Raw genomic sequence first — 27,528 nt, forward strand, 5'->3', positions numbered from 1 at the left:
GACGGAAAAATCAATTTTTACAGAATTATTGGGTGTGATCTAATGACTGCGCTGAATAACCCAAATTCCAACAATGGGTAATGCTTTTAAGCACGTTACCAGGTTTTGTTTCGTGCACATGTTGCCAAAGTAATCCCTTTGCACACACAGAAAGTAGTCAGTGAAACTTTACTTCTGGTGAGCACTCATGAGGACCTTCCACAAGCAAGCAATCTGTTACTTTATATTCTAAAGAGGTTTGCCTTAAGGCTTGCCTCCACCAGCAATCAGCAGCACACTGACAGCCTCCAAGTCTTGACTGCTAATGAGGAGAAAAAAAAATCACTGGGGAAGAGGGAAACTAGAGATAAATAAGATGTTTTGCCCTCCTTTTTTTCTCCAAGCACACCCTACAGCAGAGCGTGCTTGAGCCATGTGGGATACAGGTTGGATCCCACAGAATTTTTTGCAGCAAGGATTTTGGGGCAGGGAGCGTTTTAGAATTTCCAGAGCAACAGCAAATGCTGCCAAATGAGCCAGCATAAAGGAGACAAACAGGGAGTGGTGCTGAGGGACTGGGGGACTTCAGGGCAGTGAGAATATTTTTAAGGGTGCATTTTTAAGGGTGACCCTCTTATTAAGAATAACACCTTCCCGGAGCAGGCACTTCTAAATCCTGCTCATGAGAGTAGACAACACAGAGTGTCACTGCAACCCCATGTTGCCTCTCTCCTGTGTCATTTTACCCAGAAATCCAAGGATATCTTGGATCATCTGCATGGCAGATGCTGGGTCTTCATCTGACAGAGGAGCCAGGGGAAATGGGCTGTGTGCCTCTCCTTAGAACCATGGAATTATCTCTCCTTGTGCATCTCCAAGCAATGGACACCCAGGCAAATCTTTGGTAGTGTAGCAGCATCCAGGGTATCATTAAAAGCAACCTGGATTCAAAATCTAAATTGTCCATATCCATTTTTTAGGGACTTCTTGGCCTTCTCTGTATTCCTTTGGATATTTTTGAATAATTAAAAAATTCCCCTAGGCATAAATATAAAATAATTTCTTAAAATCATCTGGAATACCCAGCTTCCTCACAGACTGCTGAGTGAACACACTTACCCCCTCAAAAACACCAGGGAATGATGATTTCCTCATTCAGGAATCGAATGTTCATTTTCATGGGTCATTAGAGATGGATAGCTCTAAAGGTAGTCTAAACCTTTAAACTCCCCTGTCTTTTAGTAAGAGGAGAAAACCAGGAGAAAGACAAAGAGAAAGGAAATAATGAACATTTGCAAAGCCACTAATGAGCTATTGCGGGTCATTACTTTTATTTCCAATAGGAATTTAAATTACAAACTGTTTTGAGAATCACTTGCATTAGGCATTTACTTCATAACGAATGTGACTGCAATTTTAAAAAGCTGGTGTGCAGCATGGTAGAGACTCCATAAAAAACCCAAGTTACATATTGAATTCAGTGTACACATAATGACCGTATTATTTCTAGGGAATTAACTTTTTTTTCCCCCCTAACTTTCCAGACTCTGAATCATTTTCTAATAGGATCTCAACAGGCAATAGTATTAAAAATGTGTTAGATGTTAGCATCTGGGCCAGGAAAAGCATGACAATCTAATATAGAGAATCTAACTAGGGCATTCATCCAAGCCTGCCATCCATCTTTCCATTCTGTGTGTGTCTCTCCCACTTCAGGGTCCACAGATTGAGCAAGTCCTTGGAATAATGGCCTTTAAATGAGGTAAAACCTACCTGATGATGTTTCCTTGCCAGGCAGGTTGCATGTCCCAGAGAACTGATACCCAATCTGCAGTTGTCTCCCTCTCAGGGATGCCAGTTTGAACACAGGAGTGGTTTCAGTCCATGGAAGCAGATAAAAGCCAGCAATCTCACTCCATTAAAGGGCAAAGAGAACCCCAAAGCCCCAGCTGTCATGATCTTGATGCTTGATTTTCCTTCCACAGTGGAACTAAAATGAAACCTTTCAATAATTCTCGTGAAAACTTTCAGGAGAGAGAGACAAGCCAGAGAAATGAACTTTCTGGGTGGGTAAGATCAAGAAACTGGAACAGCCACGTTGGGGGATTTTGAAAAAAGGGGCTGATGCCACCCACCATTTTTTACTTGAGACAGAAGATTCAGTTTCAAGATCCTCACGTATATTAAACAAATCTCATAATGACTACAAAGCAGTCTGATCTGCAAAACTCATTCTTTTCCAGTTTTTGATAAAATGGCTTCTTTAATAGATTTTTTTTTTTTGTGATCCTAATCCTTCAGACTGTGGGGGAAAAAAGAACAAAATCTTGATTTGACTAGCATGAAATTCACTGTCTAGATTTAAGATGTCCATTTACCCTCTTCCTATTTATCACAGTTGAACAAATGAGGTAAGGTTGGGAAAAGAACAGTAAATACCAAAATGAAAAATATCTCTATCTTACCAGTATGTCCACTTTTTCTGAGGTACCCAAGCAGGCTAAAAATTAATCAATCAGCTGCACAGTGTACAGCTGCACATCATATTCAGATGCTAGTGAGCTTGATTAAAGTCTTACTTCAGTGGGGCAGGCTGCTAAGAAACTGTAGCTGTCTTTGAAGGCTTAAAATTGCCAAAGGCAACATAAAGAGAAAGAAGAAAAGGCATTTTAAACAAATTATCCCATTCACGTGTTTTAGCTTAGGAATCTTTGCAGAGAATAAAAGAAAGCAAATTACTCAAATACATTTCCAGTGGGTTCAGCATGCAATGGTCATGTTCCCTTCCTTTGGGACAGATTTGCATAAAGGAGATGAACTCAAGTTTTGTTCAAAACTTAAAACTAAACCTTTAGTGTTTAGAGACATTTTGTTTTCCTACTCATACACACAGAATGTGGTCAGAACATTGGACAGGACCTCTTTGGACATTGTGTCCAGTGCCTTCTACTGCAGGTACTAATCATTTTACAGAATCATTCAGAAACAATCATGTTTTTGAAAAGCCATTTTAAAAGATCAATATATCATCAAGATGCTGCCTCTTTTTCCAACGTGGACAGTTCCACTTTATGCCAATCCACCTGCCTATATTAAAAAGCAAATCTCTTGTAATCATTAATCCATAGGGAGACAAAGTGAAACATGTGAATTTGACAAACATTTCCCTTCCAGTTGCTGGGCTTCACTTATAATTTGCATGTCTGCTTGGATGACCCCATAAATACATTAGTGCAGTTGAGTTGGGGTGCTCTAAACTCAAAATACTTTTAATTAAGTAATTTTGTGTTCTCAGTGCCCCATTCTAGATGGGACATATCTGTGTTTCTAATAACTCCAGTGGCCAACAGAAAGTAATTTCTGTGCTTAGTTTAGTACTGACTCAGGACAGAATGGGTTTTTTTTTTAATTATCATTATTATTATTGTTGTTTCAAGCAAAAGACAAAAGACAAAACAAGAAGGAACTAAAGTTACAGCTATTGGGACTGAACAGTTGTTTATTTTAATTCCTAAGGTAAAATCTTTGCTTCCAAGGCTTGGGTATTTGCAATGTCCTCATTAGTCAGGGTGCATAAAAACAACAGGGAGAGGAAACAACATCTGAAAAGGAAAAGTGGGCTACCCAGATGTCACAGGACCTCCACTGGATTTCTACCTTTGTGTGGTAATTACAAACACTAAGGTATAGAGCAGAGCAGGGCTCATTTTCATTGCAAGAGAGACTACATGTAAGCATGTGCATTATGCTCGAGATTGTTCCATCCATTATTCACAGATATTTTTGATGTACAACTTTGCTTTTGCCATGAATATTTATCTCAAAACAACTTGTGAAGAAGCTGCTGCATAAAGTACTCAAATTACTGGGAATCCCAGGACACATCAAACATTTGGTTCTGCATTTTGTTGAGAGTATTTTCAGAAAAACACCAACTTTGGCCTGGTATTCTCATCTGAAAACATTCACGCTCATAATATTTGATGAGAACATTTACAAAGAGCTGCTTTGAGGAAAAATAACCAGAAAATGAACAATATAAACTTCATTTTGGCTTTAATTATAGTTATTATTGCAGATCAAGGGATATTAAAGTAGTCCACTGCAGATGGGCTCACACACACACAGATATATATATATATATTGAACCAGAGGTTTGAAGTGAAATATTTCATTGATAAGTTGCTCATAGCTCCTTATTGTTGCACCACAGGGCAAGGCAGTCAGTAAGGCAAAAATCTATTCAAAACACTTTCTGAAGTTTTCACTCTGGCAGTGAAGAAGAGCACTAATTTTCTTATATTAATGTTTTATAAATATAGACTGAAGACTTCTCCCTAGATATTTGTTAAGGTGGAGGTGAGTCTCTTTACAGAACATCTTGGGAATGTGATGCTGTGTTCACATTTCTGGCCAGGAGGGGAGGAAAGTAAAAAAAATGGGTTTGAATAACTTTTTGTACGTCCTAAACTATGCAGGACTTGTACAACAGCAAAGTAGATCAAAACCCTACAGCCAAGAAGTAAAGATCATCTCATTGGAATCTCTCCACTAAACATCTCTCAGAGGAGGAAAATGCTCACTCTCACAGATCCCTCTGTGGTGATTTAGGGGGTTTATGTCCCAGCTGAGAAATCCCATAGCAGGATAAAGCATTGCTTCATGAAGTTCCTTTACTAACTGGTCAAAAATCAAAGATTAGATTCTTTGAACCCCTCTCAAATTCAGATTCCATTAGCAGTGTGGAAAACTTAGACACCACCATGGGCCTTTTCCACACATTTTTCTATAAATAGTTTAACTGCCCCCACAAAGGGATCCTTGCACAGTGAACATTTGTAGGAAGACAAAGATGAGCAATGGAAACCATTCCCACACCTGGAGAGGCAAATCTCATTTTAAATTATTTCTTACAAACTTCAGTACAGGAGCAGTGGAGGAGAGTTAAGTGGGCAGATTTAGGATAAGGGAGTGAATTGCTGACACATATGAGAATTTAAAGGAAAACAACTTGATTGAGAATTTTTTGTTCTACAGGGAGGGTACAAAGATAGAACCAGAGCAAGAAGCATGGAAGGTCGTTTTAACAGATTGGAATAGTCAAACCAACTCCTTCAGCCAGCATGAGCAGTCAGACAGAGCAATCTGAGAAGGTATATAGAAAAATTTTTACATTTTACATTTTCTCTCCTTCTGTGACTGCCTTGCTGTTGTGAATTTTCATGTTCACTGTCATGCCCAAGCACATGTGGAGTGCAGTCAGAGACAAAGTGGAGGAGGGAGAGGCAGTAGGAAATCAAACAAAAGTCCTATGAAAAGAAAGTCTGGAGTAAAAATAGGATGAAAGCCCCATTCTGTTATCACAAGGCCAGATGTGGCAAGGCCCTTGTGTATCTAGAAATAGTGTGGATCTCAGATGGTGTTTATGTGTCCATCTCTGTTTATGCTGGTGATATATTACCTTTATTACTGCATTCATGTGCCTCCACTGCACCCACAGTGCAGTCTCTGAGCTACAGAGCAAACCTGAGTAATTACATTAATTTATCACACACACCTTTGGCTGCCTCAGCACCTCCTCCCTCCTGAATTACCTTAGCCTTCCAAACAACACTTTGTGTTAGAAAATTTTAAAGTGTTTAAGAGGGAGGAAACCAGTAGGGTTCTATAAAATCAGAATAAGCTATTATAAAATACACCCTGAAAATAGGTTGGCTGCTTCCTTCTTCTCTAACAGTGCAAATCAAGAGTAACAGCAGTGTAGTTCCACTACTGCTCCATAAGAGAACAACACCACAGGTCAGACCCAAGAACCACAGGGTGAAATTGCCTCCAGCACTAATAAAGCTTAATATTTCTTGTAAAATTATTAACCCTAATTAGCACTCATACCTCACTCATTCACCTGTGTTTTAAAAGCAGATGAATTTTTGTCACCACTGTTGGTGTTCAGAGGTTACTGCAGGACATCTCTGCTGATGGAGAACTCCCTCAACTTTTACAGCCTAAGCTAACCATCGTTTGTTCTGGTCCCTACAATGAGATGAAAAAGTGACCTAATAAAACTCTCATAATAAAAAATCCCACTCCAAGCAGATCAGCCCTTATCACTTGCAACATCTAAAGACAGACAACAAATAGCTTTTACTTTGGTGGAGTTTAGGCAGTGGAAATCACAAGTAACTAGAACACTACACCAGGAAGGACAAATAAAATCTGGTATTTTCAAGAGTCCTCCCTGGCCTCTCACTGCTTTTTTTTGTGTGTGGCTGCTGGTACTCACAGCATCCCCAAGGGGCAGGACCATTAAATAGGTTTTGCTATTAATTTCACATCTGCACCACAGAGGCTTCTTGGACACCAGCAGCAAGAAAACAGCCTTTTTTGGGTTGGGGATCCTCAACTTCTGTGGCTTTCCTTCCACAGCCATCAGGTGAATGAGGTTTTTCAATTGTCCCCCATCTCACACAGACACCAGCACACCTGCAGGGTCATCCCTTCCACCTTTGTAAATCACTGATTCTGGTGCAGGTCTCAGGTTGTTCAAAGCAATTCTGTGAATAAGGTAGCATTGGTTTGGTATATCTACACACACAGATCCCAAAGAGATTGTTGGGTGCAAGGGGGAACAATTCATCTGTTTCTTTGAATGCAAAATTACCTACAAACTCTTAGATCTGCTTTAAATGTTCAGGCCACCTTCCATACAGATACATCCTAAATTTCATTTTCCCCTGAATCAATATAAATACCCAAGAATCCATTATTCTGCCTGTAGCATTCCCTCACTGACAAACTTAATATTTTACACTCAAAAAAATCAAATAAGAAACTCCCTCAGATATCATAATCATTTTCCTCATTTTCCTCATGTAACATCTTTCCTTCATCCCTTCCTGAAAGTCTTTTCATCTCCTCTTGACAGTCATGAATGCAAACAGAGAGAGAGGATGGTTCAGCTCTGTGCTCATGCCAGTTGAATTCATCCCACTTTTAAAGAAGTTTAATTCCACTTTTAAACACATTTAATCCTACTTTTAAAGAAGTTACTTCTACTGGTCTCTATCTGCTTCAAGGTTACGTGACTGAAATCCTGAGATCAGAACCAGACACAGGAGCAGCTTACTCAGCAAAGCAAGAGAACTATTTTAATATAAATCAAATCAAACAGAGAGTGTGATTAGGTATCTAATTTTATATCACACAGCAGGAAAGAAGATTGAAAAATAAGGTTTTTTGCATCTGAAATACACTGATAATTCATAAGTCTTTGGGTTCTGATAGCTGGGCGTGTTTGTGTATAAATTACCTTAATCTGGCAGTCTCAGGATAAAATGAAATTAAAGAAGTCAGCCAATAAGAAATTAAGATCTTGTGATTTCCATCATCTTCAAGGGAAGATAAGGGCTCTTTGAGCTACTGGTGACAACTTGACAGCTCAGAGACAAGCAGACACTTGGTTTAGCATCAGTGCACAGAGGTCTGCCTCAGCTGATGCTCAGGGTCACCCACAGCATCGCCCCATCCAGGAGATTCCTCCTTGGGGACATTTAAAAGACAGGTGCTGGGGCCAGCTCAGCTGTCAGTGGGAAAATGCTCACAGGGGAGAAACAGAACTGTCAGCCTTGGAGCCCTGCAAGAGGCTGAGTTCTGCTTTGGGTCCCACATGGGAATACAGGTTCATGAAAACAGGTTGTTTCAGTGGTGGCACTACAGGGTTACTCTCAGTGCTAACTCAAATAGATCTTTCAAAAAAGATAAACTTTAAGCATCTAAACATTTTTAATCTTGGACAGTAACTTTCAAAGCTGATCAGACCGAGCCAAGGAGTTGTTTGATGCCTGAAACACCTGGAAGAAATTCCTGCACTCCCATTTAGTCATCATATTTAGGACATTTCTTCCCTCTTCTGACTCTGTTTAGTAATTAAATGAGAGGAATGCCCTCAGTGATGCCATCACACCATCACACCGTGCTGCTGGATAAAACCTGGCCTCACAAATCCCAAGAAATCCATTTTGCACAGATGAATCCTGCCCCTAGTGCCTTTGATATGCAGAATTTGTACATAGCAGAGGGGAAGTCTGGCAATGAATTCCTTATTGCTTAAGATCTGATCTCAATGCACAAATCGAAGTCTTGAGATTAGAAAAGCGCATTTGCTTCTGGGAAATACTCTACATGCATGAACGTGTTCAGAAGGCAGCTTTTCCTAGCACAGGATTGTGATCTCTATCTGCAGCCCTTTGTTTAGAAGCAGAAAAAGGAGGGAAGAGTGGATCTGGGTAAGAGGCTTCAAACTTATACAGCTCCAAAGCTTTCATAACTTGCACCCACTCCTGCACAGGCAGGAGACCCACAGAAGCAATTCTCCAAATAAACCCTCAGAAATAATTTCTTCATCAAATTAGAATCTCTTATGATCCATGTAACCCAAGAATAGCAGACGACAGAGTATTACTGTCCACCTGCTTTACTATAAGCAGAAGAGGCACAAAAGACAGTTCAAGTGAAGATTTCCAAATACAGAGACGTGTCCAGGTACTACCAGATGATTCCTAAAGGTTGATTTAATCAGGGCTGACACTCTTTTAAGGACTCAGTCAACCTGTCTTAAGTGATATAAAATAAGTGGGGGCAAAACTCTCTCCTTAATCTGAAACTGAGCTCACAGGCTTTATGAAAGCTGACATCTGCATATGAGAAAATTACACATGGGTGATCAAAGTCTCTCTCTGACATGATCTATTTCGCATTTTTACATTTGAGGATTTTATGTTTGCCAGCAGACACACATTTCTCCTACATACTGGGCACACTCCTCAAGGCCCATCCTGTAAACATGCTCTGCAGACTTCAGGCTTGAACCTCCTGCTGTTGCCTGGACTGGGAAGCAGGATTTGGTGAGGGAAGTGATCACATTTGCTTCGTGACCATGTCCATCAAAGTGTGCATGCAGATCAGAGCCATTCTGATAGTTACACAAGGGCTCAAGTGCAGCATCCCCCAGCAGTTCACCTCCTCCAGGGTGATAGAACAGCAACAAACTCAAACTGTTGCCTGCAGAGGTTTATATTGAGAAAAAAGTGGCCAACTACTTTGAATTGATGTAAGCCTCCCAGTGCCAGTGAAGATATTTAAGCAACCAAACCCCTGCAGCCAGGAATTACAGCTGTTTTCCTTTCCCTGGGGACAATTAACTCCCATTAGCTGAGCAGGATCTCAGGGAAAAGGCAAGTTGAAAGGGAAGTTTAGAAAAGTTGTCCCATGATGATGGGATTGATCTGTCTCTTAGGACATGATGTCCCACCAGCAATGCACAGGGCTCATCCCAAATTCCCTGAGCACCAGAAAGACACGGAAAGGAAAACACCTGTATCTATCCAGATCCTCCTGAGCAGATACTAAAAGTCCTTCAGGCACCTTCATCCTGTATTCTGAACAGCCTCAGGAAACACACAGAGTATCTGAGAAATCTCCCAATATCCAGCCATGCACAGGCACAGGCCAGAAGCATCCTGAGCACACCCAAACTGGGCCTTCCCAAAGTGTGCACAAACACAGATGTTTCGACAAATACGTGCTGCAACTGGCAAAGTTGTTTCATCAGCCTTCAGGATCACTGGATCCAGAATTGTTTCCATATTATTTTCTTAGAGCAAGACCTTAAGGGAGAAATAGAAGGGAAGAAGAGAGGGGAGGGTAACAATCTCTGTTAAATCCACCTCATGTGCAAGCACATAAAGCCAGAGGAGTTTGCTGCCTCATGCTGTGAGTGTATGTCTCAGCTTTTGGCAGTGGAACAAAACCCTGGGAGCAGTCTGGAGGCATTCATATGTTTTGCTGCTTGCTTTGGCTACTGTCGAGGCAGCCTAAGCCCTGTGTGCTCCTTGCAGGAATAGGTTTGCACGGCATTTTTCTGAAAAAGTTCACAATGAAAATACCTGCCATTTGGACTCCAACACCCCCTCCTTTAAAAAAGAAAAAAAGATACTAAAAAAAGCTGATTTTCACATTTTTCAAATAACAATGGCAGCCTTATCCATAAGAAAAATCAAAACAACTGGTTCAAATGTTGCTGTTTTTTAGACTACCCTCTGCATGCCACATTTTTTATTCATCACAGCACATATTCTCTCCTCTGTGAGATGTTACTAGGATATAAAATATATTCAGACTTTGACTGCTACCTAAGGAAGGTCTGAAAGCCTTCAGAACTCTGCTAAGGCCATGCCTTTGACACAGGATGAAGGCAGCACACTTGAACCAGCAGGAAGGGGACAGTTCTTTCAGAAGTTACAAGGCAGCAGTAGGTGGCTGTGGGGCATCAACCCAACACTCTGCCTCTGAAGCTAATTTAACAGCCTGCAATGACTTCTCTGCTGCCTTGGCTGGGCAGCCCCTGGTGTATTTTAAAGTTGTATTTTGGCTTTTGGTGCCACACAGGACACATTTCGTTCCAGCTCTCCAAAGTGCCTGGATTGGAAGTAGAGCTGTGCTCAGCTGCCTGATTACCCTCAATGCCTGACACTGCAACTCCAGGCTTTGTCTGGGCAGTTCAGGGTTAGGAATGGTCACCAGTTATCTGAGTTAGATCCCCTCTGGAATGAGAGCTGAGGACAGTGAGAGCACATGGGAGAGGGAGGACTTTAATCATGAACCAAATTACAGCCTGGACCATGAGCCAGAGGCTCTGATGAGCTGCCCCAAAAGGGGCAGAAGAAAGGAAGCAAGTCAAGAGCACATCACTTTGGAAATTTCCATCATCACTAAGATCACTTTACACCTGAAGTGACAGGAATAAATTATCCTGCTGCTATTCCCCCAGTAAATCAGAAAGAGCTGTTAAAATGTCCCCATGAGTCCAAACCCAGTTTCTCCCAGTCCTATTCACTGCTGCAACTCTTTAAGCCTGCTCCAGCTTCCACTGGCTCAAACTTTCTCCTAGTGCTGTAAGAAGACGTGATGTATGACATAAAGGGCAAAGGAGCTGAATTTGATTGTTCTGGGTCTTTGCTCATGGTCTGATTGAAATATGAGGCATTATCTACTTTTCCTTTGCATCAGAGGAGCCTCAAACCTCTAGCTCTGAAATGAACGCCTTTGAGGCTCTCTGATAACGCACTTCAGCAAGCATTTCACAATCAAAATGAGTCTTGGTATTTCTGAAAGGGGCCAGAATCATGCCAGCACATCTGCTTAGGCTGGATGATTGACTCATTTGGCCAAGTCCTGCTGCCTCCGTTTCCCTTTCCTAATAAAATAAGGATAAAAATTAAACCCTCAGTAGACTGAAGTTCTCATCCCAGTTCCAAGTATTTTTTCCTCCATTTTGTAAAATGGCCTTCAAGAAAAGAGAATGCTTGGGTTTTTTCACTGCTGTCATTCTCATCTGTTGTTCATCACAAAACAGATTGAGGGACTTAATTGATACTGATATATGTCTGATCTTTACATGCCAAAAACCAAGGCAGAAAAGCACTTTGGAATGGGAAAAATACAGGAAATATAAGGAGGGGATGGAACGGAATAGAAGAGGGAAAATTCTGCATGAAACACTGCTTATTAAGAAAAATGCTGAGAGGACTCATCCTAAGCTTGAGATAACAATATGTATTAAATAAAATAAAGTGGCCTCTGTAAGTGGAATACAATGAGGAACGCTCTAGGATCTTTCCTAAGGTATCAGCTCTTTTGGGAAAGGACTAGAAGATATCACTCAAGGAAACAGGCAGGAGAAGATATTAAAGGGATTCGTAACAGAGTTTTAATTTAATTAGATCATGGCCTGATGATGGACACTGGCCCTTCATCTGCACGGTGCTTTGGTTTTAACTCTCTCTAGAAATCAGAGAGTAGGGAAAATGAATTGGATAGGTTGTCTTTAAGGCACAGAGCAGAAAGAGCAGAAAGAGCAGAAAGAGCAGAAAGAGCAGAAAGAGCAATGTCATCTGTAAAAAAAATCAGAAGTGCAACAACTGCAAGACTGTCTTTGTTTCCCCAAATCTGTTGAAGCTGTGGTGTGTTTTACACATTAACCTCTCCATCCCATGGGCAGCACAGGGCCAGATGATGCTGAGGTGATAGGTCACTGAGGCAATAAAGCTATGCCTTATTAATGTCTGTGCTCCTAAAAAATGCACCCCCAAATTCCTTCCAGATATTCAACCGTGTGATGGAAGTTTTATTTGTGGGTTAAACCATAGAGCAAACTGCAACCCTCCTGCCCTCTTAAATCATGCAGCCTCCTTGGAATGACTAAAATTCCCTCTGAGTTGCATTACCCAGAGTTTGTAAATGTCTGGAAGGCATAAACCACTAATGCATGTAATTTTTCTTTTCTCTCCCGCCATCTCTCCCGCTTTCCCACACAGATCGCTGCTTTTTCCCAACCACTTCAAGCAGGGGATATATTTCTGTCTCAAACCCCATGCACTATCTCTCCTGATCCAGGGAGTCAGATTTCACTGAGATTCAAAACATGCTTCCTCGCTGAACAAATTGGACATTCCTTTTTCCCCTGCAAGGGGCTGTCTGCTCCCAAAGCAGGTGTGACTTGGAGTGAGCAGCCCCAGGGTTTCCTCCAGGGAGGATTGGAAGGCCTTGAAGAGAAGTTTTTGATTGACTACAGCCAAAAGCAAATACCTGGATGCACGTGCAGTGCACAGCACTGGAGCACTTACCTGTTTCTTTGGATCCTGTCCTTGGATGAGGTGTTCCCATGCACAGCTGACTCTGCCTCTTCCCACAGCTCTCTGCCCAGCACTGGAGGTTTCCTCCTGCAGAAGACACTTGTTTAAGCCACAACAAACCAGTTTAGCAGTTCTGTTCTGCCAGGTTCACTTTGCATAATGTCTAGCACTGGTTCCCAAGGATATTTTTCACATACAAGGAGTTTCTATCCTCTCTGAATACTCTCAGGTTATTAGCGTATTCAGAAGACACTTATTTCTGTACTTTTCTTTCAAAGTAAGGTACTTAAAAGCCTCAAACACCAAAGCCAAGGTGATCTGGGCCACTTCACCTTGAATTTTGTGCTACACTAAGATGACATGCTCTGTATCAAAAATGTATTGCTTGGTTTTGAGCACTTGGATTAATTTTTATGCATAAGCTTTACCTGGATCTCTCTCAAAAATAATTTTACAGTCATTCTGTGGGGGAGCTTAGCATGAACTCAGGCATTGCTTCTCATCCTTTCTTAATGCAAACTCTGATACATCTCAGACCTGTGTGCACCCAAAGCCTTCTCTCTTTGTCAGCAAATCCCTGCTCCATGCAAGAGTCACTCACAACCACCACTAAAATCACTCTCACCTTTGAATAGCACAGCTAATAATCCTGGCATAAAATACCTCTGGTAGAAAGCCAAATACAGTCCCTCTCCCCTCACTTATATACTCAGAGTGATGGCAACAAAAAGGTAACAATATTTTTTTATAAATCTGTGTGACACCATCGCTGTCTCAGCTACTTATGCTTGAAATTTAACACTCAACTTGATATTCCGTTCCAGGCTTTATCCCCAGAAACCTTTATAACAAGAAATTGACTTTTCTTGACTTCTTGTGGTGTTTACACCTCTGCACAGTGATGATTATTAAGTTGGCAACATCTCCAAGAGTCAAAAACAGACTAATCACTTAACATACACAGACAGGCTGAATTCAGATAAGGATATGAAAATCAACTTGCTTTTCAAAACTCACGCTGACAAGTCAAAGCTTCTTCCATTTATGAAACTAATTCAGAAATGGTAAAGCAGGGAGTTTCAGACAGCTTCTGGTTGAGACAGAAATACACAATTTTGGCAGTGATTTAGAAAAAAGACAAAGATGATACTAAAGGTGGGTGAGGGAGGAAAGTAAATGAAGCCCGAGATTTCTGATGTTGAGGTAGTTTGATAGAAATGTAGCTCGGTGAATCTTGCAGGAGGCTGTGTTCCACATGTGTTTCTTTGCTCCTGACCCTTTTTTTCCACCTTCTCAAGGTCAGTGATTTGTAACCACACGTCACAGGGTTGGCTTTGAACCTCAGAACCCCATCCTTAAGATTTTGGTTCTTTTTTACTTCAAAGGCAGGAACTATGGACAGCACTGCAGCTCCTGCCTTGCATCTCACAGGTCTCTACCACCAGAAGACAAATACCTGTGTGCCAATAAACTTCTGTGTCTGTTGTCATATCTGGGACTCCTGTAGTGGATAAATAAGTGAAGTGGCACAACTAGTTCTGCATGAAATCAGTGAATAGGCCTGATTTGGTACACACTAACAAATCTCTGCTCCATTCATTTCCTCCTCCTTCCTTCTGTTAAGAGAATTCCTCTCTCCTTGGGCTCTTTTTTTTTTTTTTTTTTCAATTATTATCCTCACTTTTTTAACAAGTGAGGTTACTTCTCAACCCTGTGTATTTCTTTGCACCACTGATCGTCACAACTAATCACTTAATTGTGGGTCGGTTGGACATACCAGGCATTCCAAAGGAGCTTTTCCATGTATCAGGCAATCCAACCCTGCCCAATTTCCCAACTGAGCTCAGCTGGGTGGAGCAAACTCCAGTGGGTTTGGCAAGTCAGCTGCTCCCACCACCCACACCTGCACTGCCCTGTGGGTGCCTTATTCCCTGAGCAACTCTTCCTTCTCCCCTCTCCTCCCACCCACCGCAGCTGGGCCAGGAGAGGGGAATTCGTAGTTCAGCAGTTCAAAAGAAATCTGTGTCAGGGGCACGGCTGCCCTGTTCTGACTTGCCTGGAGTGAGCAGGATGCTGCAGCCCTGTGGAATCCTCCTGCTGTCAGTGCCTGGCATTCCAGGGCTTTAGCTGCCCCTCCAGCCTGAAGATGAGCAGAATTCTCTGCTGACATCTGAAGGAGCTTGGTGCTGCCAGGCAGCTGGGAGCCAAGGCATCAAAAAATCCACCCTCTCAGCTTTTCCAAAGCAACACAATAATACCACTCAAGCTCCATGGCTACATAAAGTGAGTGTGGTATAAGAAACAAAATTAAAGCAAAGGCCTTCAGCTTTTAAAAGCACCTCGAACAATGTAAGGACTTATTTTTCCTGTTTTATTATTTTTATGACTGCTTTTATTCTCCTTACAAAATGCTCAGCATTCAAGCAATATTAAAAGCACCTGAACATTAAACATTCAAAAAGGGACAGCCAACACTCGAAACTTTTTTCCTTCCCTTTTATCTAAACCTATAATAAAAAAAAAAAAAAAAAAAAAAAAAAGGCAGAATGAAAACACAAGTTAATATTCCTGGAAAACTAAAAATTAAAATAAAATTAAAATAAAATAAAAAAGAAGCTTTTCTACCTCTAGACTCTCAGCTGCCTTTCCACACAGCTACAAAAATGTATCCTCTGAAGTCTTGCTGACATTATCTGTTGATTATGGTGCACAGGGATTAGCTGGCCTGATAAACCTGGGTTCCTTCCCCTCTTAGTGGGGCAATGCTCCTTTCCAGATGCAAACAGAGTTTTTCAAAAGAAGCACAGCAAAGGTAGCCAAAAAATCTGAATGTTATATTCCTTTACAGAGCACGGAAAATAAAGAGGGTATATAAGTAGAAAGTCATTCTTTCTTTCTATTTCCTTGCAAATCACCTCTATCTGTTGCCAACTCGACATTTCAGCTGGTAAGCAGACAACAACCTGCCCACAAAAATGTGATGCCCTGGTCCCAAAGTCACTTGGGCCATTTTTCCCAGGAGGTTCAGGCATTAATCAGACAAATACAGAAAATAAGCTGAAACAAATACAGGAAAGTTGGACCCTTGCCTATTTCCACCTCACTAACCATGGCGTGGAAATAAATACCATTAAAACTAAGGGAAGAAGCTAATTCAACTGCACTGTTAAATGTGATGATGCTTGTTTAATGCTCAGCGTTGCGCTCATCCATTGCTGCTCTCTCCAAAGGACATTCTCACTCCATCTTTACAAGCCCGTGGGATAAACTGAGGCCAGGGATAGTGACAAATCAGACTGAATCGAGCTTGTGTTTATTATGTCCTCATTTTACCCTCTGCCTTATCTGTAATTAATTTCTGTAAAATATTTTGAACTTTTCCTTTATCTCAGCCATGGCGCAGCCTCTGGATGTGATGAGTTGAAACAACCTCCTGGAGGGATTTGGGCTGGCAACAGAGGGGAATCTCTACCTGCTTATCATTTTTGTTTGGCAGGATTAAAAATGATGGTAGCCAAGCACTGCTTGCCATCTTTAATATTAATGTGGTTTATTTTGGTCAGCAGGGTGAGTCTATTTGCCTGTGGTTCAGATCAAGCTGTGATTTTCCAAAGTGAAACCAAGTTTCTCTCAGCAGTTTGCTTCTGCAATGATAAGTGCATGCCTGTGTAACCCGAGAAACTTCAGGGAGGTGTGAGGAAGGGTTTGTGAACCAAACCAATCTGAGGCAGTGCTGCTCTTGGCAGTGTCAAAATATGACCCATGTGGCTGGTTTGATTCCTTGGTATGTCCACAAATTCCCTTCCTTGGGGACTGTAAAGCACAAACCAACATTTTAATTTGTGACAAACAGTTACACAAAGTAATTTATGGTGAAAAGATCCAAAGTAACTCAGCACCAGCCCTATTCTGAATTTTTTTTTTTTTTATTTCTTCTATCTGTAATTACAGGCATGAAATCCAGGTAATAAGTGGGTTATATTTTCTGCTAAGAAAATTATGTCTATAATTACAGGCACATGTTCAGCTGAGATACTGTGGTATCCAGTGCTTCCACAAAGATGATAATTGTCAACCTTTGCTCTGTAATTAAGTCTAAATGGGAATCCTAATCATTTTCCAAATGAGCAAACAGTAAGCCTATCTTGATTGGCTCTGTTGTGGCAATGAATGAAACTGATTTACTCTATGAGTTAATTAAGTTTTATGAAATCCCATGCCCCCCTCTCCTCAAAACCCACGTTGTCAGCAAATATTTGAGCTAATTAGTTCTGTATTGTTTTAGTGCTGTGTGATAGTATTACCTGCATTATCCCATTAGGGACCTTGGTTTTCTGCAACCTTGATTTCAAATTTTCTCCCTTGGAGCAACTCCTCTGCCTTTGATTCACCTGTTCCTTGGGTTCACAGCCTTCTTTTGCCTTTGAGGCTCATGATTTCAGCAGGGCTCAGGAACAAAAGAGGATGCTGTGCACTTTGGTGCTCAGCTCCCCCAACAAATGCTCTTTATGCCTCTGACTGTGACCTAACAGGCTCAGTGTAAGGGATCACATCTCACAGGCTTTCTGTGCACTCCCATTCATGTGGGATTCCTTCTCCTATCAAATGCCAGGGCAGGCAGCCCAGCAGAACTCTGGACCACACTGGGAAGGAGTGAGGATGGCTGGAGGCCATGTCTCATCCCAGGTAGGGTGTTGTGCTACAGGAGTCAGCCAGAACCAATGGAAGCTGCCCTTGCCCTCTGTTCCCACATTAAACACAACGTAATTGTGTTCAAAATTAGTGTGGATGTGGCACTTGGGGGTATGGTTTGGTGGTGCTGGGTTAACAGCTGGATTCAATGACCTCAGAGGTGTTTTCCAACAGTAAAGATTCTATCATTCCATTATCATTACCTCAACTGCAGTTGAAGAGGCCATCTGAAGTCTCAGGTTGATTTGCTCCATGCCCAGCAATTAGCATGTAACTGTGCAGGAGAGTCAAGAAACCCTCCCACATCACATCCTCAGCCTCCCCAGAAAGCCACAGGTAGATATGGGTTCAGGCAGAGGTTTGTAGGAGCTGCCAGAGCTGAGGGCGGAGAAGAAGGGGAATTTTGGATCCCCTCATCAGCCAATTCTGCACTAGGCAGTATGTATGCACTGATTTACTATCTGTGAGGACCAGGTTTTGTTTCCCACTATCTCCTCTCATTTTGCTTTCTCCCCCCAGTTTTCTTAGAAGAACATATTTATTCTTCCATTCATGAAGGACTGGAACTGCAGAATAAATGCAGAGTAAAAATGTTTCCAATGCACTTGCTCAAATATAAAGATTTGTGCAATTTAGTGGAAAAAATCACAGAGCTGAAAAAATATATGTGCTTCCTGTGGCAAGAGCACCTGAAAGGCAATGAAATTCCATTACCTGAAACAAGCCCATAAACAGCATTACATAGCAGCCACTTGTCAGTGCTGGATGCTGTTTGTGGGAAGCCACTAATTGCAGCTTTCATAAAACGGTTTGACTCCCTTCCAGGCTGATGCACAGGGCATTCCAAGTGGGTGATTTAGGAGCTGCAGAAAGCCAAATGCCCCAGCCACAGGGGAAAGCTGCCACTTTCAGGAGAGCTCCCCAGCTGAGCAAGGTGTTGGCCACTTCCTGCCAACTGCCTCCCATCCTGTCGGTGTCTCCTCCTCCTCCACCCTAAAAATCAGGGATGTGTGGGAGCAGGAATGGTAGCAGCACTGAAAAGGGGCAGCCTGTGAGTCCAGCAGATTCCTGGGATTTGATATTGTGGGAGAACTAGGCAGAAAGACTAAGATTGCCATCCATTTGCCTGGACAGAGATAATTAATGTCTCTTAAGATGTGATTCTCAACAGTTTGTGGTCCTTGCACAGAGAATACTGGACCTACAGAGACATCCTCCTTCCTGGAAAGACAGCTGCAGGTCAGGTGGGGCATGGTGAGCACCCCAAGAAGTTTGGGATGGTTAGGTAACACTCATGGCACAAATTACTTTCCCATGGCCATACAATGAGCCCGCAGCAGAAGCTGCTTTTCCAGTCTAATGCTTTAGCAAAAGACCTTTCTTCCTAATTACCTTTCTTCTTATGTAACCTGGGCTCCCTCAGAGAACAAATACGGGAAATGAAATTTAAGTCAAAGGCATTATCTTCATTCTGAATCCAAAACACACAGGCCTCACCTCTGACCCCAGGATTGCTTCATACCTTGCCCCCTGAATCTATAGGGATGACACAATAGGACATGCATGATTGGCAGGTGGGAAAGCTGCCACGCAGCAGTGTGATTCATCCCTCCTTTCAGAGCACACACAGAAGACAATCTGCTGATGTTTGGATAGTTTGCATGTTCTTATCTCAGTGGAACTTGTTCACACAAGCAAGGTTTGATTATTATGTTATCTTAAGCCTTGCCCTATACTTGTCCTAGTAGCTGAAAACAAGTTATTTTAGCCAAAGGCTCCAAAATTCTTGCCCTTTAAAAAAAAAATAAATAAACTGATTGGTGAATAAAAAAAAAAATTAAAAAAAAAAGGGAGAGAGAAAAAAATAGAAAGGAGGAGAAAAAAACAGAACAGTATTTTCAGTGGCTCATGAGCTGGAAAAACAACATTTTTTAATGAGAGGAAAAAAAAAAAGATTAAGGCCACTCAGCAGCTGAAAAAGCAAGCACTTATTAAACCAAAATATTTAATGTTCACAGCCGTTCAATGGTTGGAAAAGCATGTTCTAATGACCATGTTTAATAATGTTTAGAGCCACCCAGGGCCTTGAAAAGCAACTTCTTGCCTAACTTTACAGAGCTGCTGATCCTAATAAATAACATGCATGCTGAACCCCTGTGCAGTGAATCAGATTCTTGGCTCTTCTGGGGAGAAATGGGTTAAAAACCTGAAGCAGAAAATATCCCTCTATTTTAGGTTACCTGGTAGAGAAGAGGGGAAGGAAGCAAGTGCTGCAGAAAGAAGCTGGGATTCTTGCTCTTCTTCCAGTGGGGAATATCCAAGATCCAGAGGGTCACCACATCGTCTCCATATGAGAAATTGTAGAATAAATACAGATTTTTCTACTGCCAGGTTTGTGGCACTGCAGATACCCCCTGTGTTTTCACAAACTGGGAGCACTGAGGATTGCAACTGGGCAAGAGAGGCCAAGGACAGATTTTTATGCGTGTTTCCAAGCAACCTATAACATAAAATTCTTCTTCAGTTTGATAATCTAATGGTTTGTCCTGAGGCAGAGTCACAGGTTCATTCAAATTTCATCATATTGGCACAGAGGAGATTTGCTGGGGAATGGTCCTGCTTTAGCTGTTTCTTACTCAGAAACTGCCTCTACATATTGAAAAGGGTCTTAATTCTGCTGCTCTGAAAAAACACTCAGGGTTTGGTCCTAGGAGAGCTGGGGTGCTGTGAACCTCTGAGCCTTTCAGCAGCATGACAGCCTTGCATTCATTTGTTGTCAATATTTCACACTCCTCTCATTTTCATTTGTGGAAAATGAACGCCCAGAGCCATCTCACCCTGTTGGTGGGGATGCAGGGAGTCATTCTCATCCCTCTGGGCATCTGGAGCCTTTCCAGCAGCTCAGCGTGGTACCTGCAGAGCAATTTGTCTTCGCAAAAAAAAAATAAAAATATTTGCCATTTAAAGCCACTAAGTGGCAGGGAAAAGCAAGTCCTGAAATTTCCGTTGTGCTTAGGGCCTGTTCACGCTGAGGGTTTTAAATGCAATGCAGAAACCCCTCGCAGAGAACACCAGGCTGCTGCTGCTCAGAGCACCCTTTGCACCAGCAGAAAGAGGAGAAATCAATGTATGTTAATCAAGGTATCAGATAGGAGGGAGATCTATCAACAGATAGAAATAGGATCATTCTGCTGCCACAGTGCCAGGCATCTGGCCAAGGCTCTGAACAAATAAAAGACACAGCAGAGGGTCCTACACAGCACCAGGGTGACAATCAGCTGCAGGGTGTCAGCTCTCCCTTGCAGGAGCCTGGGGTGCCCACCCCATCCCACTGACCAGCCCTGAGCTCAGCCTGTACTTGAGATGATGACAAGAATTGCTTTGCACATCTGACTTCAGCTGCCTCAAAGGAACTGACATTTCTTGGGCTGAGCTGGAAGCTTCAGCTGTTTAATCTCGGGTGGCACTGGTGTCCCAGCTCACAGCAGTGACCTCCAGCTGAAAGAAGGTTTCCAATAAAGACACACTAACCTGAAAGCTTGCGGTGTCACAGCCTCACCCTGCAGCCCCAGTGACACAGGCTTTTATTCAGAGGGAAAACACACTGGTTAGTTTTCCCATGCTGAAACACAGGCTTTGTGTTCCCAGCTAAAAGGCACGTGCAGCTTTGGTGAAATGCCATTTCTGTGAGAAGACAGCCAGTAACATGAATGGAGTCAGTCATGGGGGCACCCCGTGGCAGGATTTGGGCTGCCAGAGGTTGGAGAAGAGGGTCACTAAATCAGTGAGGGTCAATAAATCAGCAGGTGTGCAGCAGAGTGAAGCTTTTAGGGTGCAGCACGCTGCATGATCACAGCTGGGGATCACAGATCTGTCACAGAGCCTGAGACATCTGCCACAAGAGACCATCTACAAAACTTGTATCTGCATCAGCCTGTCCTGCCTGGTCCACAGCAGCCCTTTCCAGCCCCCCTCAGCCCAAGGGGAACACCTTTCCCTGTGAACAAAGAGTTTAACACAAAACTAGCTGGCTCTCACTGAGGCCAGGATATCACACAAAGGAGTTTTACTTCTCCACAGCTGCAGACTACAGAAACCTTCAAAAATAAGCTTCAAGTCTCTCTGTTCCTTTCAGAGCAGGGCTGCAGGTGATCCTACCCATGTCCACTATCTCATATGCCAAGCGGTGACATGTAAGGAAAGAACAGGGTCTTTCTCTCTCCTCAGTGCTCACAGATGGAGATTTCAACCATCTGCTATGTCCTGCACTCAGCTGGGTTGCCCTCTCCTTAGTGCCAGGCCTAAAATTTTGATATTTTCCTAAAAATCCTGAGAGCTTTCAATACTGGCATCACTTAATATGGAAATTTTTTATTTTTTCATACAATGAAAAAATTGTCCTTTCCTCCCTCCTCTTCCCCCTATAATTATTAATTAGAGCTGAAATGGAAGTCAGACTGATACTAAAACACCAGGCAGAGAGGGCTGCAAAAGGTAAATGTGGGGAAGGTATTGATTGCTGTGGGTCGGCCCAAAAGAAGGGTCCCAGAGGGAAAAAAAGAAAATTCAACACAAAGGACTGAAGGTAGCAGCTCAACAGGACACATCTGTTGCTGCTCCCAGAAACATTCAAGCATCCTGTAAGAAATTTGTGGTCACTTCTCATGTGACCTTTTTTCCCCATTTTCTGCAAACATCCTGACAAAATCCTACAGCTCAGCATCCCCAGCAGCTCCCACCACCTGCTCTCTGCAGCCTCCAGCCCTGGGCTTGTCCAGGCTCTCACAGATACTGTGCAGATGAGAACAGGCTGCAGGAATCCTGGGGAGGAAGCACATGTCTGTCTGTACATCTGAATGAAAAATGCCCCGGATCCAGTTTCCTCCTGTTAAGATCGTACGAAACACTCGTGCTGTTCTCTCCTGAGGAGCTGGAGGGAACCACCTTAAGCCCTATGACAGTTTTGACAACAGCTGCAGCAAGATTAATGTTCTAACTGCATTAGTATCCTTAGTGGTACTAAGTGGTTTTTCATATATTTGCTCTTCCACAGGGGTACTACAGGATATTTACCCACTGGGAATGCTCCACTTTAAACAATGAAAGGACATGAGGCTGTTTTCTCCCTTACCAAATTTTTACTCGTGGTTCACAGTGAATTTATTGGGATTCATCAGGATTTAAAGTGATGCAAGCAGGAGAGAAATAAAACTGTAGATCTGGGAAGTAGGGATGCTCAAGTTCAGGAAGGAATGCTCTGCTGTAAAAGGATGCCCCAGCACCTTCCAAATTTCTCCTGCTCCAGGAAATTTTATAGGGTGAGAGCTGATGAGTAAACTGCATGGAGCAAGCTGAAAATCTCATGTCAAGAGAAGCCAAACACAGAAATGGAAGGAAAGGGAAAGTTAAGGGAAATGGAAGGAAATGGAGGATAGATGGGGCTGTTGGTATGAAAGCTCCAGTGGTAATTAATAAGGGGAATGGGGGCTGGCTGTGGTGGGAGATGAACAGAAACAAGTAGGATCCATGTTGTCCCCAGGAACAAGTGAATAGCTTTAGAATCTGCAAGTGTCACTACAGTGCAACAGAGGCTCACAAGAACACAAGGAGTTAAATCTTCCTTTCAGTTGACAAGACATTTTTTTCTTCTCTCTGAGAAATAACCTGGTTAGACTCCTTGGAACAGCTGCTTTCTACCATCCTTGTCATCTATTTTTCAAATTACCCAGATATTAAGTGATTATTTCTTATGTTTTCAGCTTGAGAGCATCTGGATTTCTTGAAAACTCCCATCACTTCAGGTTTCCCTTCCTCCTCCTTTACATCCTGTCTTCCTCTCTTTGGTCCCAAAATTAATTTTTCCCCTAACATGCTGATATTCTTGAACTCAGAGATCTGGCAGGGTCTCAGTTCCAAGAGTACAGGCATGCACATAGAGGAAAGGGTGTTAATTATTTGTCATGAATATTGACTATTTCAAAATCTTGTCCTTCTGGTTATAGTTCCAAGGGAAGGGACTATCTAAGTCAATTGTAAAATTTCTCCTGTTGTATAATCATTGCCCAAAAGTCTTTAAGGAACACAAACTATGCAACCAGTGCTCAGCCCTGTGCTGAAATGAGGAATTTGCACTCCTCCCCCTTCCATCTGCTGGATCTCTGTCCTGATGGTCAAATCCATGGCTTTGCAAACAAACCTGAGGCATATTCCAAAAGTGAGTCACTGTCTAAGATGCAGAGCACAGGCCTCAAGAGTTCAGTGCAGGAACATTTACCAGTAAGTGTGTGACCTGAAATTTAACATCAAACAGCAGGAGGGGAGCAGCAGCAGGGCAGTAAAGCAACAAATGATTGTTCACATTATAGAAATAAAACGTGTTCTCCCAATTCACAGCATGATGCACTTTTCAGGTCTGTGACAACATGGCATCTTGAGACTCTAAGTGCAGCAAATGTATTTTGTTAGTTTTGTAACAAGATATTGCATCTTCATTTTGCCACTTGCTGCCCATGTTACTCCACGTGCATCCTAAATCAGGTATCCCTTGCTACAATTGCACATTTTCTCTCTCTCCCCAAATCGCCAGACACCTCTGGTCCCCCTGCAGGATCCAAACAGACTCATCAGGGGTCAGTACCACATTCTCCTCTGCAGCACAGTGATAAGAAAGGGCTTGGGATTTCCCATTTGGTTCTCCAATACAGATTCCTCGATGGAATGCACCAGGGACTCGAAATGAGTTTTATTTGTCTGCCTTCAGGTCATTTGTGGTGATTGCTTGCTCTCTGTGGAGGTTCCAGCTGTCAGCACCGTGCTGCTGGGATGCAGCAGCCTGGCACCCAGAGCAGCACACAGAGGTGCTGCAGTCCCTCCAGCTGTCACATCTCACCCTCATCACGTCACCAAGGCTTAGCAGGACCTTATCTGGCAAGCCAGTCTTTCTCCCTGTGAGCAGACAGGGTGGGTTGTGTGGCCTGAGTTGTCACCTGCCACAGGAGGAGCAGGGGGGTCTGGGATCCCCCCACACAACAGCCTCAGTGCTGGGTCCTGCTGCTCACCTGGGGCAGAGCTGAGCTGCTGGGAACCAGACAGTGCTGAATGTGCCTGGCTGAGCACAACTGAGTGCTCAGAATGTGAATGTGTGAGTGATGTGCAGGGTCTGGGAGTGCTGCTGTCTCGCTCATGCTCACACAAAAGCCTGCACTAGAATCAGAGTCATTAGAGCTGGAAAACACCTTTGGATCATTGAGTCCAGCCATGGCCAGCACTGCCATGCCCACCACTAAAACATGTCCCTAAACACCACATCTACACATTTTTAAATGCTTCCAGGGATGGTGACTCCATCACTTCCCTGGGCAGCCTGCCTCAATGCTTGACCACTCTTTCAGTGAAAAAACATTTCCTAATACCCAACAGAAACCTCCCCTGGCACAACTTGAGATAATTTCCTCTAGTCCTGTCACTTGTTATCTGGGAGAATAGTATGAACCAATCTGGCTACAGCCTCCTGTCAGGGAGTGAGAAGGTCCCCCCTGAGCCTCCTTTTCTCCAGGCTGAGCCCCTCCAGCCTCTCAGTTCCTCCTTGTCACACTTGTGCTCCAGACCCTTCCCCAGCCCCATTGTCCTTCTCTGGACACTGCAGCACTTCAATGACTTTCTTGTAATGAGGTACTCCAAACTGACCACAAGGTTTGAACACTCCACCTCCACCACACTGTGGCCTGTGAAGTGGCCCATCAGTGACAGGTAATCTGGGCAAAAAGCAGCACCAAAACATCCACACACCTTTCACGGTCTAAGGTGGGATCTCTGTGTGGCAGGTGGACTGGCTTGAAATGAGCCTTGAAATGAGGCTTAGCACCTGTAGCACATCATTGCAGACAGCCCTAAACGGGACTGCCCTGGGGCAGCACTCAGGGAATGGCCTTGGAGACCCAGGATCACCACAGGCTACTGACTCATGAGCAACCGAAATGAAACATCCAGCAAGGAGCACAGACTGGAGAAGGAGCTTGAGAAGCATCTGTTAACCTGATTGATGTAGACTGGACGATGCTGGACTCAGGAAATAAACTCAAGACTGAAGTTTTGCTGCTTTCCACAGCTGACACCATTGCTGCTGAACTGGCATCACTGAGGCCAGTGAATGATGGGTTGAATTTTTGTCCCACCTGGATTTTGAACACTCAGCAGCTCCCAGGCACTAATGCCCTTCCTCACAATCACATCCATCATGACTGGCACTGATGGATTAGCCAAGGACTGACTGGACATGAACTAATGAGCAGCACCGGGGTGAGGCAGGCATGTGCTAAAAGGGCAGCATAATGTGAGCTTTCATTCCACAGGATGCATCTGCACTGGAGCCCTTGTCCAGCCACAGCCTTGCAAACCCTCCAGCCTCTGGCCTGCTTGGGATGCAGAACCTTGCACAGCTTCTGACAGCAAGTGCAGGCAGTGTCATTGCCCCAGTGTGGAGTTAAATGAAGATATCAACCTCTGTGGAGGTGTCCAAACCCACCCACACTCCTTGGGGTATGGTCAGAGCATGCCATGAACAGCAGTAAAATATCTCTGATGTTGACACCAGGACCAGGATGGGTGAAGCTGTGATAGATGGACCCTGTTCTGAAAAACAGTTTAAGATGAAGTGACAAGCAGGCAGCAGAGACAGTTCCCAGGACCACAGGGGAAAAGGAGGCTCAAAAGGCACCCAAGAACATCTCAAGCCCAAGAGCAGACCACCTCCAGCGTGTTGGTGTCTGGAAGGACAGGTTTCTCCTACAGCCTCAGGCAGCTGTTCTCTCAAGCCACGCTCTGGGACCAAGATCCCAGTTACCATTCCCAGATTTGCTCCAGCCCTGCCTCGTTCCTCCTCTGTACTGCCTTGCTGTCCTCTCTTTGAGGTCTACAGTCATAGATCAACAACCTCTACATGCTACAGCAGAAATCTCCCTTTTCTCTGAGCTAGAATTACCCAGAAACCTCAGAAACACTCAGTTTCATCTGTGAAAGGCAAAATTTTCCCTCTCCACAAGAGGCTTTGCAGAGCATTTCCTTAACACCCTGAAGCCTGCAGCAACTGTTCCCCATTTGTAGCATCTTTTATTTCCTACACGACACGTGTGACCGAAACCCTGATGTAAATACTGTGGCACTGCATATCTTCATGAGTACACACTGACACGTTTCCTTTTGAAGATAACTGGCCGCATTTCTGGCTGCAAAGAGCAGCTGGAAGTAGGGAAGTAAGAGGCAGATCAGATGAAGCTGTGAGTAAATACCATAGAGATTGTGTAGTGTGGGTGTGAGCTGGGAGATTCCTAGAAAAGAGCAATAAAATAACAGCCCTTGGCTTTAAACATTACTTACTTATTCATCTAGACAAAGATTTAAATTGGTAGGAAACAGCTTGGGGCAAATAAGGATATAGCCAATATCAGTTTTGATGGTTGATTTGTCATAAAGGTCCATTTCACACCCATCAAGTATTTAATTACCCACACAGCTTTAGGAATCCACCACAGGGTTTCTCTTCCCAGAGTTTCAAATAGGGAGAAGAACGTGACAGCACAGATCTTCCTCAGTGCAACATCCAGCAACAAAATAGTAATTGATGTTGTATAAAAAATAGATCATCTATAAAAAATAGATCATCTGTCTGCTGTTTTCCACCCTCCTCAGGAGGGAACCTTTTAATTGGCTGATCATATTCCCCCCTTTAGTCTGTCCTCTGAGAGGATTATATAAATCAGGCATATAAAAGGTCAGGGGATTCCCAGGGGAGGATCCATAAAGAACAGAAAGTTTGTGTTGCAGCCATACTACTGCCTCCCCCCAAGACTCACAGAGGAACCCCAGAGGTCCAACTCCACCCCTCACATGGCCAAGAATCTCCTGTCGAGCAAAAATGAATTAATGTCTTCCACTAATGAACATTTGCTTCTGTCTCAGAAGGAAAATCCCAGTGAGTGGCACCAGTGGCAGCCACTTCCAGTTCCCCGTGGGTTAATGACAGAACCCACAAGTCAGATCAGTTTGTGGGTTTTGCCATCAAAAGAGAAATTAAAAAAAAAAAAAAAAAAAAAAAAAGAAAGAAAGAAAAAAAAAGAGCATCTATTTGCCTTCATTTGCCGCATTGATGAAGTTGCTTCCAATACTT

Source organism: Sylvia atricapilla, chromosome 13 (genome assembly GCF_009819655.1).
Source record: "Sylvia atricapilla isolate bSylAtr1 chromosome 13, bSylAtr1.pri, whole genome shotgun sequence".
In the NCBI taxonomy this organism is placed as follows: Eukaryota; Metazoa; Chordata; class Aves; order Passeriformes; family Sylviidae; genus Sylvia; species Sylvia atricapilla.